Source organism: Ambystoma mexicanum, chromosome 4p (genome assembly GCF_040938575.1).
Source record: "Ambystoma mexicanum isolate Mex_15411 chromosome 4p, UKY_AmexF1_1, whole genome shotgun sequence".
NCBI lineage: Eukaryota > Metazoa > Chordata > Amphibia > Caudata > Ambystomatidae > Ambystoma > Ambystoma mexicanum.
In genome coordinates, this window is record NC_090927.1 from 912840995 (window position 1) to 912861201 (window position 20207).

General features: G+C 47.4%; 1 long non-coding RNA gene across 1 annotated transcript in view; it reads right to left on the reverse strand.

The window, feature by feature from the left end:
- Positions 1–16236: 16236 nt before the first annotated feature.
- The window catches only part of LOC138453542 (uncharacterized), a 163611-nt gene continuing 159640 nt past the window's right edge, over positions 16237–20207 (reverse strand). Inside the window, exon 2 of the long non-coding RNA XR_011260462.1 lies at positions 16237–19260. This is a non-coding gene — a long non-coding RNA (uncharacterized lncRNA). The remainder of the gene's footprint in view (positions 19261–20207) is intronic.

Genomic DNA, 20207 nt, shown 5'->3' on the forward strand with positions numbered 1-20207 from the left:
TAACGCATGTTTTCATGACTTCATCAATCTTCAGGGAGGCTGAGTTTCTTTGTTTTTTCAGGCGGGTCTGCATTTCTGGGGGAGGGGGAAAGCCATGGTTGTGGCTCTCCAATGTAAGGCATGATGGCCCTGCTGCATGTTGTTTCCAGTCACCTGCCAGCAAAATCAAGTGCGAAAAATACAAGTACCAGAATCCTCAGAGCTAATTAATTTGTTACACCTGAAACAGAAATGCAGACCCGCCTGAAAAAACACAGAAACTCAGCCTCCCTGAAGATTGATGAAGTCATGAAAACGTGCGTTAGGAGGAGAAGCTAAAGACTGGTAACAGAGCGCCTGCCTTCACATCTTTAAACATATTTAAGCAAGTGGGCACACACCTATTATTTCTTCTCAAATTTGAGTGAGTCATATTCATTATTAGCAGTAATGTGTTATTTCCATATCCTTCCCTGTGTCTCTCTTCCATTGGGGACAAAGTGTATGTAATCACATGGACCGGGCTTTCAGTAGTGGAGATGTTTCTAACAGGCAAGAGCACTTCTAATGGGTGTATTTCTTCTAAGTACCATAATACCAGTACTGTCATTATTGGGGCTAATATACTCATCACACACATGATTATTGTTAAGATCAGCATACAATTTTTTCGGCAATCTTTTTTTTGTAACCTTCCAGTCTCTATATTTAACTCATTATCAGCAGCGGTGCAGGGGGGGCAAAAGCTGGTGCCGGCATTTTTTTTTTTTTCGCAGTCCTTCTTCTCCAACAAAGTTCGTCGTGAATATCTCTTATCGTTGCACTTGTTCAAATGTCAATAAGTTCGGAGATGTCAACAGTTTGTTCCGCCAGTTCTCAGCAGCCTGGATTGCTATACGTTGGGCAAGATTTCTGTGCATCTGCACATTGCTCAAAGAACTCCAGAGCAGTTATCAATTGCCTTTGTACCATATGAGCCCCTCTTGTCCGTGAGGGGTGATCTACACATTGATTTTTTTAGCACCGGGGAGCTGCGTTCTTGAGCTGTCAGATTTGTGCAACCCTCACGCCGCTCTCCCCTAGGCCTCCGGTTCCCCCTTCATCCATTTTTTGGGAAACAGAGGCAACAAAGATCAAACAAAATGAAGACTTGATCACTCCTCCTTCCGAGGCTGTAAATTATACCGCCTTGCTCCTGGTGTCGTGGGATCAATGAATAGTGCGGGTGCACTTCCAGACTCAGGCTCAGAGTCAGCCTGCGGTGTGATGACAGATGATGGGCATCAAAGTGTTGGTACAGGCTTCCTTTCAACCAGCAGTGATGCAGGTTCTGCTGGACGACGTTGGGGCACTCTTTGCCCTTTCTCCTTTATAGCAATCTTTCCAGGCTTCGTTTCAGGATCAGACAGATTTTGTGGCAAAGAGCTGGCAACAATTTCTTTTGATTCTGGGGACGCTGTCTCTCTTTGGTCGTCCTCATCCGACAGTTTTTTCAATGGCGATGGGACCTTCTTTGCATGCGTTGCATGTATCCACGCCTTCCTCCCGTCCACACGGATTGCAGTCTGTGTTGCCAAAAGTATCTGGTAGGGTCCACGCCACCTGGGTGCGAGCGATAACTTTCTTTCAAAGTTCTTCACTAGAACCCACTCTCTGGGTTCCAGTGAATGCCCCGGATCAGTGTAACTGATTGGGAGAGCCTCCTGCACCTGCTGATGAATAAAATGCAATTTCTGTATTACCAGGTTACAATAAGTACTGAGCACAAGATATTCTACCTCTCTCAATCGCCTCGGCTGTGGTGCCCACCAAACATTCGCCGGCATCCCCATTATGATCTCGTACGGGGATAGCCCAGTTCTTGCCTGCACAGATGTGCGCATGCACAGTAACGCTAGCGGCAATGCGTCTACCCAGCGCAACTTATTTCCCGCATAGATTTTACTAATCTTTGCCTTCAATATGCCGTTTTGGCACTCAACAAGACCGGCACTCATGGGATGTCTGGCACAATGGAATCGTTTGTCAATCTGGAGACCTGCACAAATCTGTAATGGCACTGCGCCCACAAAACGCGGGCCATTATCTGACCATATGACCCAGGGCAGACCGAATCGTGAGAAATATTCCTTCAACATTACTTTTGCAGTGCTCATGGCGGTGCAGTCTTTTAATGGATATGCTTCCACCCACTTACTGAACGCACACACAACCACTAAAACATATTTCAAGTTTTGGCACCTCTCCATATCTATGAAATCAAAATGGATTACCTCAAATGGCCTAAAGGGAGGGCCAAAACTACCTGTTGGTGTCACTGTCCCCTTCCCCACATTGTGTTACAGGCATTTAATTCAATTTTGTACCACTCTCTCTGCATTTTTCTTTATGTGTATGTTCTGCCATACTGTGGCTAAATGCTCAACTATCTTCTTCGCACAAATGTGTGTGGGACTGTGGGCCATTGTGACCATTGCGGTTAGATAGGAGTTGGGCAGCATCCAATTTCTACTTTTCTTGTCCACCCAGCAACCTTCTAGATCTAATTCTGCAGAGCCGTCAGCCCATTCTTGTATTTCTTCAGCAGTGGCTTCTGCCTGCATCTCTTTAACAGTAGCAATTCCATTTTCTATCATGCAGGGCACTTCCTCTGACTGTACTGTTAACATTTTGGTATTCAAATCAGTGGCAGTTTGCTTAGCAATCCTGTCTGCAAATGCGTTTCCCTCTCCCACTTTACATGTTACTTTTTTATGCGCCTCACATTTCACTATTGCTAGGCGCTTTGAACACATAAGTGCAGACAGTAATCGTACAATCAAAGGTCCATGTTGAATTCTGGCTCCATGTGATGTCAAGAAACCCCTCTCAGCCCAGAGTCGGCCAAAGTTATGTACCACGCCAAAGGCGTATTGGCTGTCAGTATATATGTTTACACTCAGATTTTCAGATATTACACAAGCTCTGGTTAACGCTATTATCTCCGTGGCTTGTGCAGAGTTGTAGGGGATTCTTTTACTTTCTACAATACTTTTTGTGTCGTAATAGCATAGGCAGCAGTTGATGTGCTGTCATGGGCCACAATGATAAACATAGTCTTCCAGTGCTGGGAAGGGCTCAGGAACTAATGACAACCAGCATCAGGAAGACGCAAGCCACTAAAAACAAAATGCTGTTGTACAAAAGACTGTTGTGTCCTTTCTGCAGGAGAAACAGCTCACGGACCACATCTCCCAAGCACCCCTGGGCCAAGAACTACATGTTGAAGCCAACGTCGGGCGGGGCACGCGCGCGCATGCGCACGAGTTTAACAAGAGCACGGGGCTTGTGCTCAGGACAGCAACCAGAGAAGACGTGTTCTCCGGAGCTCCGAGCAAGGGGAAGCTCACGAGCGGCCACGCCCCACTCAACCTCCACCCGGGCCCCTCAAGCCTTTCAGATAAGTACCGCAGGCCACAGGCAGCGTAAGCAGATCTGGGGGAAGGCGCGCAGCGCTGTGTTGAACCGTAGAGAGTCAGAGGATTCCACCAGCAACTGCGGTCAGGGGCACGCGCAGGGGGGCTCTGCCCAACTTCCTCATGTTCCCCCCTGCTCCAGCAAGCTAAGTGAAAGCCTTGAATTGAATATTAACGCCATAGTGTCTGCAATCTGATCTACGCGCAACTATAGAAGAAACATGCAGCGCATAGTCGAGCATGTTTTAACCCACTAACAGCCATTGTTGATTATGCGGCTACCTGAGAGGCTACAACTTAAGTGTGACATACAACACAAGTTGTTGCTACGCAGAAGCCTTTCGGGACAATTACATTTTGGGCAATAACGGACGCGGAGCCACGCGCGGCTGTAATCCGCTCGTAAAGGGGAAAAGCTAACATTACCTTTTGGGCAATAATGGACGCGGAGCCACGTGCGGCTGTAAAAGGGGGAACGTTAACAGCTGCATGTACTTAACTACTTGAGCACTTAAGGGTGCATTAACTTCTAGTGCAAGAGTGAGTGAATGTAAACGTTCGGTGTGTGATGTAACACGCAGATGGTAATTCCCACTCTCTTTTCAGCATAACACTGCTCCGGATTCCGGACCTGAGAGTGTGCAGGCAGGAGGCCAGCACTCACCCCTTGAGATGTCTCTTTCTGGTTATAACCCTTGTTGTGGGGTGTGGGGAGGAAATGTGCATGTTGTGAATGTGTGTAAATACCAACTACTGCTTTGTGTTATCCTTTTTCCCCTTCCCTGACCACCTCCCCTCTCCTAGTCCTCTCTCCGATTACCCTTGCTACTGAACCTATCCAACCATCGAGATCCTAACCCTCTTTCCCCACCCGGGTCGCGGAAGGTTGTGTAAGTCTAACTTGCAGGCGCCAAGACCCTGGAGGGGTAGGTTGGTTCGTGCCACTCCTGAGCCTGGAAGCTGAAGCTGTGACAGAAGCACAAGCCCAAGTGTCACCGGCTACCGAGTGGTACGGCCCGACCAGTCATGGAGGAACTCACCAAGGTCCTGCAGAATCTGCAGGCTGAGCTTGCTGCCACTAGACAAGATTACGCGGTGTTAGCCACCCAGGTGTGCAGTTTATCCGCCCAAACTTCCCCCCCTTCCCGGTGGTGCAGCGACACCCACTCCGGTCCAGGTGCATGTAACTCCCAAGCATATGGTTCCCTTGGCTCCCCCGGAAAGGTATGGGGGGGATCCTCAGAAATATCAAACCTTCCTCACGCAATGCAAACTTCATTTCTTGACCAAACCTGCAGCGTTTCGATCAACCCAGGCTAGGACAGCTTTTGTTATTTCGTATCTGACGGGGGACGCAGCGGCTTGGGCAAATCCATTAATACAAAGGGATGATGCAGTTTTGTATGATTGGGAAGACTTTCAGAATGAGTTCGGAAAGATATTTGATCGTAGGGCAGCTGCAATGTGTAAAGATCGGGAGTTGTTAACCTTACGTCAAGGGAATAAGGAATTGGTGACATACGTCACCCAGTTTAACCGTTTGGTTGTGGAGGCTGAATGGCCTCAAGAAAAGCAAATGTCCCTTTTCTATCAGGGACTGAGAGAGGAGCTTAAAGATCTCATAGCTCAGGTTGATCCCCAGCCACTCAATTGTCCAGCAATGATCGATTTTGGCTTTGCGATTAGACAACCGGCAGGCAGAGCGCCAGGGAGACAGGAAACGCGGGGACTCAAGACCGATAGCACGGTTAGATCAGTTCTGTGGGCCACGTCCTACGGGCCCGTCTGAAAAGACATCTGGAGACGAACCCATGCAAATAGGCTCGACCAGAGGTCCTCTTACTAAAGAGGAAAAAGAGCGCCGACGTAAGGAGGGGCTCTGTATGTATTGCGGCTCAGCAGGACATTTTGTAAAGGAATGTTCCACCAAACCCAAGGCACAGGGAAACGTATCGGCTCGACAGTATTAGGGGTGATACGGTCGAGCCAAGTGGCAGAAGGTGCCCCAGCAGTTAAGTTTGCTAATTTTGCTCCACATATAACTTTGACAGGTACCCAGGTTTTCTTGATCAGAGGGTCTCCGTGGCTCTGCTGTTGGACTCAGGGGCCACGGGCAACTTTATTGATATAACATATGCGCGTAAACTAGGAGTACCCTTATGTCAAAAGACATCCCCAGTCGAGGTACGAGCAGTTGACGGCACTGCATTAAGTTCAGGACTTATTACACAGATGCTGTCGTTATGCTGCCAACAATGTCATGTGGAAAACATTCAGTTCGATCTGATCGCAGCCCCTCAGTTTGGGATCATTCTAGGTTTACCCTGGTTGATAAAAACGATCCGCAGGTACGATGGTCTAAGGGGGGAAGTCTCTCTAACCTCTCCGTATTGCTTGGAGCATTGTATTGTCTCAGAGAAGGTCGACGAGCCTGTTCAGAGCTCTGAAGTAAGTGTTTGTGCCGCATTTGTCGAGGAACCCGATCTGAGTTCTCTGCCTCCAGAGTACCTAGAGTACCGGGATGTATTTAGCAAGCAAGCAACTAAAACTCTGCCACCTCACAGGCCATTTGACTGCCGAATTGATTTTGAGCCAGGGGCGGTTTTGCCGTGTAGTCGGGTTTACGCCCACACAGAAGCAGAAACCATCCATTTAAAGAACTATGATGATAATAAAGTTAAAAAACGGATTTATCAGGCCGTCTAATTCACCTGTCTCGTCTCCACTCTTCTTCATACCTAAGAAGACTGGAGACTTGAGAACTTGCATAGATTATTGCGGGGTAAACCGCATTACCATCAAGAACCGATACCCTTTACCTCTGATACCGGTTCTACTAGACCAAGTCCGCAAGGCTACGGTTCATACTAAGCTGGACCTCCGAGGAGCATATCACCTGGTGCGAGTGAGAACCGGTGATGAGTGGAAGACGGCATTTAGGACCAAATTCGGGCTCTGAGTACCAAGTGATGCAGTTTGGTTTGTGCAACGCTCCCGCAGCTTTCCAGCACTTCTTGGACGAGGTTTTGCGAGGATATCTGGATGTGTTCGCGGTGGTCTATATAGACAACATTTTGATATATTCCAATAACATGCAAGAACACGTAAAGCATGTTAAGGCAGTACTCCAACGGCTTCGAGAACACAGTTTGTTCGCAAAGATTGAGAAATGCGAATTCCATTGTACTACGGTGGAATTCCTGGGATATTTTCTGACACCCTCTGGTGTTCAAATGGACCAGCGAAAAGTACAGGCAGTCCTAGATTGGCCGGCTCCTACCACTGTGAAAGAAGTACAGACGTTCCTGGGATTTGCGAATTTTTATCGCAGGTTTATAAAAAAACTTTTCGGAGTTGGTCACCCCCATTACAACCTTGCTAAAAAAGGGGAAGACATTCCAGTGGGATGAGGCTGCAGAACAAGGATTTCAAAAGCTAAAGCATGCCTTCACCTCGGCCCCAGTTCTAAGGCACCCCGATCTGGCGTCGCCTTTCGTAGTTGAGACTGATGCCTCCAGTTACGCCCTGGGAGCCGTCTTGTCTCAACGGGATGGATCAACAGGGTTATTACACCCAGTTGCATACTACTCTCGGAAACTGCTTCCGGCTGAAATAAATTGCACCATAGCAGACTGAGAATTATTGGCCGTGAAGGCAGCTTTCGAAGAGTGGCGCCATTACCTTTTAGGCGCCCACCATACCATAACAGTGATCACAGATCATACAAACCTACAGTTCATTAAAACTGCAAAAACCCTCACTCCACGACAGCTGCGTTGGGCGCTTTATTTTGCGGATTTTGACTTCCTCATAACCTATTGTCCAGGATCGGATAATGGTAAAGCTGACCTGTTGTCCCGATACCCTGAGAATGAGACAAAAAACGTCAGAGGGATACGTCCAATAATCCCCACAGCTCATATTGTTGGGGTGGTAGGTCGGCCCAACATCTTTGAGGATGTACTCCACGCCATGTCTACCCAGGAATTGAATGAGTGGTGTTCTCGAGGTTCACAACACACCTTAGTGAAGGGTCTCCCGTATTATGCTACTGCCTTGTACTTACCCACGGCGGCTCTCAGGGAAGAAGTTACGAGTTGGTGTCATGACGCTCCCACTGCAGGACATCCAGGAATAGCTAAAACACAACAAAACGTGGCACGTCATTACTGGTGGCCCACCTTACACCGGGACGTACGACTCTATGTAACCAGGTGTAGCACTTGCAGTAGACAAAAGGCCAGCCATCAGAAACCTGCCGGCTTCTTACAACCAATGCCTTCTCCACCAACTCCTTGGCATACGATTACTATGTATCTGATCGTGGATCTACCACCCATTCAAAAATACACTTCGATTCTAGTCGTGGTTGATTCATTAACCAAAATGGGTCATTTCATCCCTTGTCGGGGTGTCCCCACTGCCGGAGAATTGGCAGAATTATTTCTGCAAAACATAGTACGACTCCACGGGTTACCCATGCGAGTCATTACAGACCGTGGGCCACAATTCACTTCACGCTTTTGGCGAGCCTTTTGCCAACTAATTGGCATGAAGGTGAGTTTGTCTTCAGGGTACCATCCGGAAACAGATGGACAGACGGAGAAAGTAAATCAAGGACTAGAACAGTACCTCCGCTGTTACACCACCACCTCTGAATCATCGTGGGTGGAATATGTCTGGTTAGCCGAAATCGCCTACAACAAATCAGTACACTGCTCCACTGGGTAAACTCCGTACTATGGAGTGTACGGTTACCATCCCAGGGATTTGCCCACCGTTGCTAATATACCCCAGGAGAACTTACCCACGCTGTTAGGGTTGCATTCACATGCGCGCCAGGTTTGGACAAACATACAACAGAACCTAAACAAAGCCAAGCAAACATATAAGGCCTATGCTGATAAAAAAAGACGTGATAGCCCCCAGTATAAACCAGGAGATCGAGTTTGGCTCTCCACACACGACATTCGAATGACAGGGCCCCGTAAACTACAGCCCCGATTCATTGGACCCTTTACCATAACCGCTGTAATCAATCCAGTGGCAGTAAGACTCAGGTTACCCAGCCAAATGGAGATCCACACAACCTTTCATGTATCATTGCTTAAGCCTGCCCTACCTACTATCCGTACTATAAAACCACCACCCATTATGGTACAGGGACACCCTGAGTATGAAGTACGGACCATCTTGAATTCACAACACCGGAAGGATGGGCTATATTACCTCATTGATTGGGTGGAGTACGGTCCGGAGGATCGATCCTGGCGAGCCTGCTAGGGATGTTCATGCACCGTGACTGGTCAAGGCATTCCATCGCAACCATCCAACTAAACCTAAGCCCAGATCCTCCTGTGCGGGGGGGAGTACTGTCATGGGCCACAATGATAAGCATAGTCTTCCAGTGCTGGGAAGGGCTCAGGAACTAATGACAACCAGCATCAGGAAGACGCAAGCCACTAAAAACAAAACGCTGTTGTACAAAAGACTGTTATGTTCTTTCTGCAGGAGAAACAGCTCACGGACCACATCTCCCAAGCACCCCCGGGCCAAGAACTACATGTTGAAGCCCACGTCGGGTGGGGCACGCGCGCGCATGCGCACGAGTTTAACAAGAGCACGGGGCTTGTGCTCAGGACAGCAACCAGAGAAGACGTGTTCTCCGGAGCTCCGAGCAAGGGGAAGCTCACGAGGGGCCACGCCCCACTCAACCTCCACCCGGGCCCCTCAAGCCTTTCAGATAAGTACCACAGGCAGAGTAAGCAGATCTGGGGGAAGGCGCGCAGCGCTGTGTTGAACCATAGAGAGTCAGAGGATTCCACCAGCAACTGCGGTCAGGGGCACGCGCAGGGGGCTCCACTCAACTTCCTCATGTTCCCCCCCCCCGCTCCAGCAAGCTAAGTGAAAGCCTTGAATTGAATACTAACGCCATAGTGTCTGCAATCTGATCTACGCGCAACTATAGAAAAACACGCAGCGCAGTCAAGCATGTTTTAACCCACTAACAGCCATTCTTGATTACGCGGCTACCTGAGAGGCTACAACTTAAGTGTGACATACAACACGAGTTGTTGCTACGCAGAAGCCTTTGGGGGCAATTACATTTTGGGCAATAACGGACGCGAAGCCACGCGCAGCTGTAATCCGCTCGTAAAGGGGGAACGTTAACATCTGCATGTACTTAACTACTTGAGCACTTAAGGGTGCATTAACTTCTAGTGCAAGAGTGAGTGAATGTAAACGTTCGGTGTGTGATGTAACACGCAGATGGTAATTCCCACTCTCTTTTCAGCATAACACTGCTCCGGATTCCGGACCTGAGAGTGCGCAGGCAGGAGGCCAGCACTCACCCCTTGAGATGTCTCTTTCTGGTTATAACCCTTGTTGTGGGGTGTGGGGAGGAAATGTGCATGTTGTGAATGTGTGTAAATACCAACTACTGCTTTGTGTTATCCTTTGTCCCCTTCCCTGACCACCTCCTGTCTCCTAGTCCTCTCTCCGGTTACCCTTGCTACTGAATCTATCCAACCATCGAGATCCTAACCCTCTTTCCCCGCCCGGGTCGCGGAAGCTTGTGTAAGTCTAACTTGCAGGCGCCAAGACCCTGTAGGGGTAGGTTGGTTCGTGCCACTCCTGAGCCTGGAAGCTGAAGCCGTGACATGTGCCATCAGGTAATTTAAAACAGGAGCCATCACAAAACAGTGCTCCATCTGGCTCTTTTTGTGGGGCATCTGTTAAATCAATTCTTCCTTTCGTTTCTTCCTCAGTGACCATTAAACAATCATGAGGAGGTGATTCATTCTCACCTATTTCTTCTGTGGGCAGTGGCATTAATTCTGCAGGATTCAAAACGCTACACCTCATAATTTGGATGTGTGGTGCGGATAGGACAATTTCATATCTAGTCAATCTAGCAGTGGTGAGGTGTTGCGTCTGCGTTCTATTTAATAGAACTTCTATGGCATGGGGCACCATCAAAATTAAGGTGTGCCCCAATACCATTTCCTCAGTTTGTTCACTGATGCAGCAGCCACTGCAACAGCTCGCAAACAACGTGGTAATGCGCGCGCTACAGGGTCCAGCGCGGAAGAAAAATAGCTGCATGGTCTATTTCTTCCACCTTGTTCCTGTGTCAAAACAGCCAACGCGCAGCCTTCATTCTCATGCACAAACAATCTGAAAATGTTTTCATAGTTTGGTTGCCCAAAACTGGGGCGGAACACAATGCTGTTTTGAGCAGATCAAATGCTCTCTGGCATTCTTCATTCCATTGCAAAGGCATCACAACATCCTTTTTTGTCAATGCCACCATTGGTTTCACAATCAATGCAAAATTCACAATTCACAATCCACTGCCGGCAATAGGAAGCCATGCCTATTATAGCTCTGACTCCTTTCTGCGTTTTTGGAATAGGCATACCAGAGATACTTTCTATCCTTCCTGGTGTCAGTCTTCTGCCCTCTCTCGAAAGTAGGTAGCCCAAATAAGCCACCTCCTTTTCGACAATATTGGAATTTCTTTAAACTCGCTTTATGGCCATGCGCTGCTAAGTGTGACAATAACAAAACAGTACTTTATTTTACAAATCTCCTCTGTATCAGCAGCAATCAATGGATCATCTCTATACTGTAACAATACACAACCTGCCGGTAGTTCTAGCATATCTAGCTGTTCTTTCAATGCCTTGCTGTAAATACTCAGGCTCTCTGTATAGCCTGTGGAATGCGCGTGAACGTAAATGAACATCCTCCTAATGTAAAGGCAAACAAGTATCTACTATCCTTGTGTACTGGAATGCTGAAGAATGCATTCTTTAAGTCTATAACACTAAAATATCCTGCTGAGGCGGTTATCATTTTCAAAATCGTGGTGACGTCTGGGACCAATGGGAATTGAGGGTCAACCACTTTGTTTAATGCGCGTAGATCAATTATGAAACGATACTGTATCTCATTACCTCCTTTTTATACACTGGAAGAATAGGGCTGTTACATGTGCTGCCTGTAATCTCTTCAATCACCTCCAGTTTTACCAAATCTGAGACAATACTTTTCAATCCTTTTTCTCCCTCTATTTAAATTTTATACTGTGGAATACGTGGCAACGTTACTCCCTCTTTTAGAACAATCTTTACTGGCTCTATTTTCAAGCATCCCACATCATTGTCATTCATCACCCATATGCAAGTTGGTACTTCACTCAACTCTCCCGGCAAAGGTTTGGACAAAAATTCTGACGCTGGTACATTCTGTGGCGAAATTGTCAAGAACACTCCATCAAGAGTGCAATGGATAACTGCACTCAGTTTTTTCAATAAATTTAATCCCAAAAGATTTTCCCCACAATTTTCTGTTAAGAGAAATGGACAATATTCAGTGAATGGACCTAATGTTACTGGTACTGATTGGGACACTGGATTGATTACTGGGGTACCTGCGAACCCTACTGAAATATTTCTTTGCCCTGACAATGGTATTTCCGGAACCAAGTGATGGTCTATCGAGCACTTTTGCGCCCCTGTGACTACGAGAAAGCTGTGCTCTCTATTCCCGACTTTCATTTCTACGCAGAGTCCTTTTTGATTCACAGGAATAGACTGGTTCCGTCCCCAATCTTGGTCTGTCCTATTGAGGAAACAACACATCATCCGATGTGTAGTCACTACTATAATATGCATTGGGTTGTGTATCAAAAATGTTTCCGCCCTTTGCTTTATTTCTCTCACTTTGATTTTGGCTAGAAGCAGTCTGGTTTTGAGCTTGGTTTTGATTCTGAGCACCATTTCCTTGATTATTCTGGTGTTGCTGCATATTGTTTCTATTCTGTCCATTTGTTCCTGGGTGTCCCCTATGCTGTCTTCTCTGACCATACCCATTCCTATTTTGTAAATGTGGACATTGCGCTCGCCAATGACCCTCTTCTCTACAATACGCACACTGATTTAGTCCCAGAGGCCCACCATGCATGTTCGAATTACTTCTCCCTTGCGCGTTTCCCCTCCATCTATTGTGTCCCGCTTCTTGCTGAAGTAACACCCTCGTTTTCAAATTCACCCTGTCCTTTACTTCTTTCTCTTTCTCCATATTCACTCTTTTCTCATAATATTGGGCCATATGCAATACTTTGCTCAATGTTTTTGCTTGCCATGCACTTTCTGATGTCATTATTAAGTTTTGAATTGGAGGTATTAACCCTCTCACATACTTATCAACAAATAGGCCCTCATTACGAGTCGGGCGGTACGGGGTTAACGGCACCGGTAAAGGTGCCGGTGTCGTCAAGCCCGTACCGTTCGATTACGAGTTCCCCCTCGCGATACCCGTTCTGCACCTTACCAGACGTGCAGAGCGGGTCCTGCGAGGGGAAGAGGGAGCAAACAACGGGCCTCGTAATGGCCCGGTTTGCTCCCTCTCCCATTCCCATTCAGCCCTATGGGGGCTAAATGGGAATGGGGAAGGACCATGTCTGGGTCCTTGGAGGGAGGAATTACCAGGACTTCCGAACTCGGAATGGCCCGGTAAGTCCTCATTCCGAGGACCCGGACACGGACGCGATTTCAGCGGCAGCCATGCCGCCAATAGCGGCATGGCTACCGCCGAACTCGTAATGAGGCCCATAGTCTCTTTCCTGCCTCTGTGCTTAAATCCTGTCCACTAAAATCCGTAAATACTTCCTCAAACCCATTAATTAACGCCTCTCGTATACATATTTTAGTCTTTCACTCGCCTGTCTTGATGGCTGTCTTGATGGCTGAAGAAATTCTTGATTACGCGGCTACCTGAGAGGCTACAACTTAAGTGTGACATACAACACGAGTTGTTGCTACGCAGAAGCCTTTGGGGGCAATTACATTTTGGGCAATAACGGACGCGGAGCCAAGCGCGGCTGTAATCCGCTCGTAAAGGGGGAACGTTAACATCTGCATGTACTTAACTACTTGAGCACTTAAGGGTGCATTAACTTCTAGTGCAAGAGTGAGTGAATGTAAACGTTCGATGTGTGATGTAACACACAGATGGTAATTCCCACTCTCTTTTCAGCATAACACTGCTCCGGATTCCGGACCTGAGAGTGCGCAGGCAGGAGGCCAGCACTCACCCCTTGAGATGTCTCTTTCTGGTTATAACCCTTGTTGTGGGGTGTGGGGAGGAAATGTGCATGTTGTGAATGTGTGTAAATACCAACTACTGCTTTGTGTTATCCTTTGTCCCCTTCCCTGACCACCTCCTGTCTCCTAGTCCTCTCTCCGGTTACCCTTGCTACTGAATCTATCCAACCATCGAGATCCTAACCCTCTTTCCCCGCCCGGGTCGCGGAAGCTTGTGTAAGTCTAACTTGCAGGCGCCAAGACCCTGTAGGGGTAGGTTGGTTCGTGCCACTCCTGAGCCTGGAAGCTGAAGCCGTGACATGTGCCATCAGGTAATTTAAAACAGGAGCCATCACAAAACAGTTCTCCATCTGGCTCTTTTTGTGGGGCATCTGTTAAATCAATTCTTCCTTTCGTTTCTTCCTCAGTGACCATTAAACAATCATGGCGAGGTGATTCATTCTCACCTATTTCTTCTGTGGGCAGTGGCATTAATTCTGCAGGAAGGTGCCGGTGTCGTCAAGCCCGTACCGTTCGATTACGAGTTCCCCCTCGCGGTACCCGTTCTGCACCTTACCAGACGTGCAGAGCGGGTCCCGCGAGGGGAAGAGGGAGCAAACAACGGGCCTCGTAATGGCCCGGTTTGCTCCCTCTCCCATTCAGCCCTATGGGGGCTAAATGGGAATGGGGAAGGACCATGTCTGGGTCCTTGGAGGGAGGAATTACCAGGCCTTCCGAACTCGGAATGGCCCGGTAAGTCCTCATTCCGAGGACCCGGACACGGACGCGATTTCAGCGGCAGCCATGCCGCCAATAGCGGCATGGCTACCGCCAAACTCGTAATGAGGCCCATAGTCTCTTTCCTGCCTCTGTGCTTAAATCCTGTCCACTAAAATCCGTAAATACTTCCTCAAACCCATTAATTAACGCCTCTCGTATACATATTTTAGTCTTTCACTCGCCTGTCTTGATGGCTGAAGAAATCGCCGCTGTACATATGGTACCGCCTCTTTCCTATCCCTCCTTATAGCTTTATTCCTATACCCTGGCATGGCAAACATTTCAGCATATGCATCATCAAGTTCATTCTTAAATTCAAAAAGCCTGTCTACATGTTCCTTGATTTCTTCGTCTCTCTCTCTCTACAACGTGCCAAAGCATTCAAATCCCGCAATTTCTGCGGTGGTACCATCCCAATTAACTGCTTCCATCTCTCCATTAAATATTCCCCCATGCATGCCAACAATACCTGTCTTTCATTGTTCCTCCTGAAATCATACATCAAATCCAGCGTTGACGTTTGATCATTCATGTCTGTATACATTGCTGCCTGTTCTTGCAACTCCCGTTTTCTCTCCTTGCTAATCGCACTACGGGTCACTCTAGTGCACTCACTCTGTCCCATCCCGTCACTTCTCGCATCATCTTCTCTTCTTATAGTGAGTTCAAGTTCAATGGGCGGAGATGCGGATGGGACAGAGGCAATGTCTTGGGAGGGAGGAGCGGATGGAACAACGGGAACGGAAAGTGACTACTGCGGTGCTGGATTTGCGAGCCGAAGCGCTGATGGCTGGCTAATAGGAGGCGCTGATTGTATGATCTGTGGCTGTGCTGGGATCTGAACAATAGGGAGGGGCTGAGCAATTGAAGGGGGCTGAGCAATAGACACTGGTGCAGTCCTTTTAGTCTCTCTTTTTGGGCGCTCTTGCCTTGTTTCAGTTAATATTTTGTTTATTAACTCATCTGATGAATGCAACTCTTGTTGTGGATATATCTTATCTATACTCAACTGACCACATCTGTCTGATTTTCTCAAATTTTCATCCCACTCCTTCTCTCTTTCTTTCACTCTTTCTGTTTTTGACTTATGCCTGCGCGCATTCTTCTCTCTGCTTTTCCAACGAAGCATAGCTTCCTTCCTCCAGTCTCTAAGGACATCAAATGCCGCAGGACGTGTTTTCTTTTTCAACAACACTTTTTCTAAATAATCTATCCTTGAAACCTCAAAACTCCCGTGGTTCGGCCATTATAAAACCTCTTCGTGTCTGGTTTGCCTATGCCAAATTTCACAAAACATTACCGCCCCTAAACCATACTTCACATACATCTCATACGCTGGCGACCTCATGGGTGGCGCGACCTGGCCAGTTTCCAAAGATTGTCTACCGCAGTGGAAAATTCCCACTAAGCAGATGGACACTACCCCAGGCATGTTTTAACATTACCCTTGGCTAATCAACCTTATGCTGTGCGTTTGATTTTGCAAAATCAACTCTCAACCAATATCAGGGTTACTTCGAATCGGGGCATGACTCACCTGATCAATCAATTCGTCTTTCAAGACGCAATTCGTCCGTATACTGACACAACCAATAATCGTTGTGTCTGCGTATCTTGGCTTACTGTGCCTCGTTTCGGGACCCTCGCCTCCTTGTTCTCTGGCCGGACACGTTGATCAGGGATCAGCTGTGTACAGATCTGCAAAGGAGTCTCTCTTCACTTTCACAGGGGCGCCCCGAACACCTCTTGATCCCGGCTCGACCGTCTTGTCCTCGCCGTTTTCCTCGCCTTCCTTATATTCCAACGTACACGATGGAACAAGTGGGACAGGGTCCCTATTCGGGCGCCATTTTGATGTGGCCCCTAGGGGACCCTCGCGTATAGAAACAAGGCAGAATCACCACACACGAACTGATACGCCAGACACGAGGTTGTATTCCCAAAGCTAGGGTTTATTGCAAAGCAAATAGTCTCAGTTGGCCAACTGGGTCTCACGCCCGCGACGTGTGTCTCCAGACCCCGAGGGATGCAAGAGAGCGAGGATTTTACAACAGTTACATATATACAACGCGAGCATCTTACAATCAGCTGTGACATATTCAATACCGCCCATAATGTATATCCTTTGAATTGGGTTCAACGATTGATAATTGTGACGAGTATGACACCTTCAGACATTCATTTAGCAACAGTTTGCAATTTCACGAGCCTGCAGACACAATTCTTTGTTTTAGAGAACTGTTCTTGCAAGCAAGCTGTGTGCAGGGGAGAGACACAATCCAGGCCTCGCTATCTTCTAGTTTCTATTAGTGTGCTAGGTGTCAACTCGATCTCCAGGGCTCTACTGGGCTCAGGGAAGGGAGGCCGCAAAGGAGAGCATAATTCAAGCCATTAATTGTTCATTTCTACCATTTCAACCGCATGAGCAAGACTAGCTGGCACCTGCGTAATGATTAAATGCCTTGTTGCTTACTTCCAAGGATTTGTGAGGGAGGAGATCAGCATTACTGTCTGGGTCGCCAGCGTTATGTTTCAACAAGTATCTTGCGGCCTTGCTCTATGCATGAATAACAATGTACTAGTGGAATAGAATAAACTTACAGCAAAGCAGTTCAAAAGTTCAGAAAGCAAGAAGCGAAAGTCAAAAACAAAATGGCGATTTCTATTCTATGAAAATGGACGCACTTTAGTCAGCTTATGAGTCTGTATTACTAATACCGAACATGAGGTGGTTGGATCTTCGGCCAACAAAAAACATTGCCTCTGTTATGGAGGGGTATCTACTTTTTCTGGACTGACAATGCAGATCTACTGTTCTTGCTGAGTTCTAACCTTTGCACAAATAAGTCCTTTATGTACTTTTGTAGAACAAGGGACTCCTGCTTCATCATTACGCTGCAGCATTACATAGGAAAACTGCAAGATCTTCTGATGTTTGTTTTGTAATACACAAGACAAATATATTTCGATGAGAATGTGAACATTCAATTCATTTTGTTTTTTAAATGTTAACATAGAAAGAATAAATGCTTCTATTTACTGCCCTTAATAATGCTGCAAGGCAAATGTCAAACTTCAAAGCTATATAAAAAGTTTATGAAGGAACTGCACTAGAACTGGAACATCTCCCAGTGGACCCCTGGATAAACGTTTTAATTCCAAGGTGGGCAGCTAATTGATGTAGATGGGCAAGCAATCTCTGCTCCTGCTAGCCCCTCTTCTACGTCACTAATGTAGGAAAGGCATGGTATCAAACAGTAAAACGACACAAGTGATCACAGTTCAAGGGTGTTTATTGAACTTCAATTGGGTTTGAAAAATAGCTATCTTAACCTAAATCTAAAGATGGGAGCAAGCTACGACCATCAAATGATAATAACGCAGTCCTAGTGATGTCTTGTCAAAAAAGGGGGCCTATACTAATAAACCAATTTCCAATCCTTAAATCTAAATACAAATAATGTGGGAAACAATGTTATGCAAAAGAAAAGTGTTCAAGAAATTATATGTCACGATAGTCAAGCCATTTGAAATTAGACTTTCTGTTCTCAAGGTTTTGTGAAAGTAACGGTTCCTTGTCGAAAAGTTCAAGGGAACTTCCCTCCTTGCAATCCGCTTCGTTTCGCCGTTTTTCTCCTCTCGTTAAACTGCCATCTTGGAACTGCTGTTTCCTCATGTGCTTAGCCTTGCTCCGAGTGTGCTCTTGTGCTCTGCCTTTTATCCTTGTGGGGAAGTGTAATGGAAGTCGGGTGTGTGTGATTCTCGATAATTGGATAATTGCCAGACCTTGCCTGACCATGGTATTGGGATACGACAGGTATACGGCTCAGGTGTTAGTCTGTTTTCCCTCTTCGCGGGTTGTCCATGAGAAAGTGCTTGTGTTGTAAAAGGGAGGGGGGGGTAAAGTTCCTACATATCCTACCTGGTAGGATGGGGTAAGGCTGTTACAGGGAAGGGGATACCGCGTCTCACCATCTGGTGTCCCACTCACCGAAGACCCATCACCCAGGTGATCCTCCCACACTGGTCAACCCCCCAGGAACTGGATCCAAAAGTGATGGTCGTGTCCTGGCCACCTGGATGACAGATCCCCAGGAACTATTTGGTGAGACACCACCTGATTTCTCAAACTAAGCAGCCTGTGTTTGTTTAATCTACTATGTTGCTGAAGTTTGTTTCTTATTCAACAGCTTCTTATTCAAAAGGTGAAGTTGGCTCCTATTTTGAAAGCTACTTGTTCTCACACTTAGAAATTAGTTTTCTTGTTCACCCGGCTTTTTAATCACTGGCTATCATTTTTGAGTCCAGTCAATTTACTGTGTAGGGCCTTGTTATTCACCAGCAGTATGGAGACACACTTTTCTTTATGGTGCATACATTGTATACAAATGTTTTTTTTCCAAAGTATCTTAAGAAGATACGATTTATAATAAGAAATAACTTTAGTGTAGTTAATCTGTGAAGTATCTGCTAGGGAGAGGAATGAAGATTTCCCAAGCTTACAGCACAGGAAGTCTTGATTCTATTAAAGACACAGAGGCGAGCATTATGATTCAACTTTCTTCAATTCTAACTCTTCGGCAGCTTCAAAACGAATACAACATCCATAAAACATGTAAACTGTTTTTTCTTATTTTAAATGTTTTGCCAAACTGTAAACTACAACTCCCTATCTCCCATCTGTGTCCTGTAGTTCCATATATCACTTCCTCCTATCTGCACTCTGTGATGTCATGTCCTGTACAGGTGTCTTCCTCTTCTTAGATGCTCTGAACTGTACCAACTGTCCCCAAAGGAAACTGAATCACAAACAAACTGTCTCTGAGGAAACTGAGACCATGGCCAAACGAGGAACATCATTCTGACACTTCCATTGCATGCCCGATCATCCCCGACCCGGATCTGCGCCTGCTCCCTCTGCTATTGGCAGCATCAGTCATTCTTCTGGTCTCCTCCTGCATAGAAAGAAAAACCACAGATCAGGGCGGGAATAGGCGGCCGCACACACAGCTCAGTTTATCACATGGACATTGCATCTTCACAATCGCTACGTATAAAGGGTGGGAATAATGCTTGCCTCTGTTTCTTTAATAGAGTTAAGACTCCCTGTGCTGTAAGCTTGGGTAATCTTCATTCTTTGGTGCTGCTAGAGAGCCTGCCGCAAAGACGGCTGCATCTCAGTGAGCTCCAGCAGGACCTCGGACAAGGGGAGGCAGGTCTAGGACCCATTGGTGACTACCAGAGCCCAGAAGTTGGTGAAACCCGGCTGAACTGCACGGCAGGCAACGGTAGGAGTTTGGCTTCCTGAAGTGCCCTAAAAGTCAGAGTGTTGGTGGAGGCGTCACAGCCACAGGAGGCTTTGCAGTTTGCATGCGTCTGCCTGTGCACGGCCCGGGAACTGTAGGCTAAGCAGAATAGCCACCTTGTGTGGCACCAAGGCAGAACGGTCGAGAGCGGACAGGCAGGCGCCCACCTGCTGGCGGAGAGGCGGAGTCCGAGACCTGGCTGGCCATGGCCCACGCTGGTCCTGACGCTGCGAGAATGGTGCCTGTTGGCGGAGAGGGGCGTGCGGCTGGACCCTGACTCCTCTTTGGAAGGAGGGGACGAGGTGGGCCTATAGCCCCAGAGGCGAAAGAGGGGACGGGTGCCCAGACTGGTGTGAGTTAGGCTGGGATGAGAGAGAGAGTCTGCCCTGGAGAATACCACCGACACAGGAAGGAAGGAGGTTACGTGTGGAGCCTGTGGGCGACTCCCGCCTGGTTTGTCTCCCGGTGCTGAGACAAAGCCACCTTGAAGACCAAATAAGTACCCTTCTCTGCTACTGGCCGACCATCTCTTGCCTGCAATACTGCCGCTGGCCCTCCCCCTCGGGACACGGCGCGGCAAACGCTGGCCCTGAACA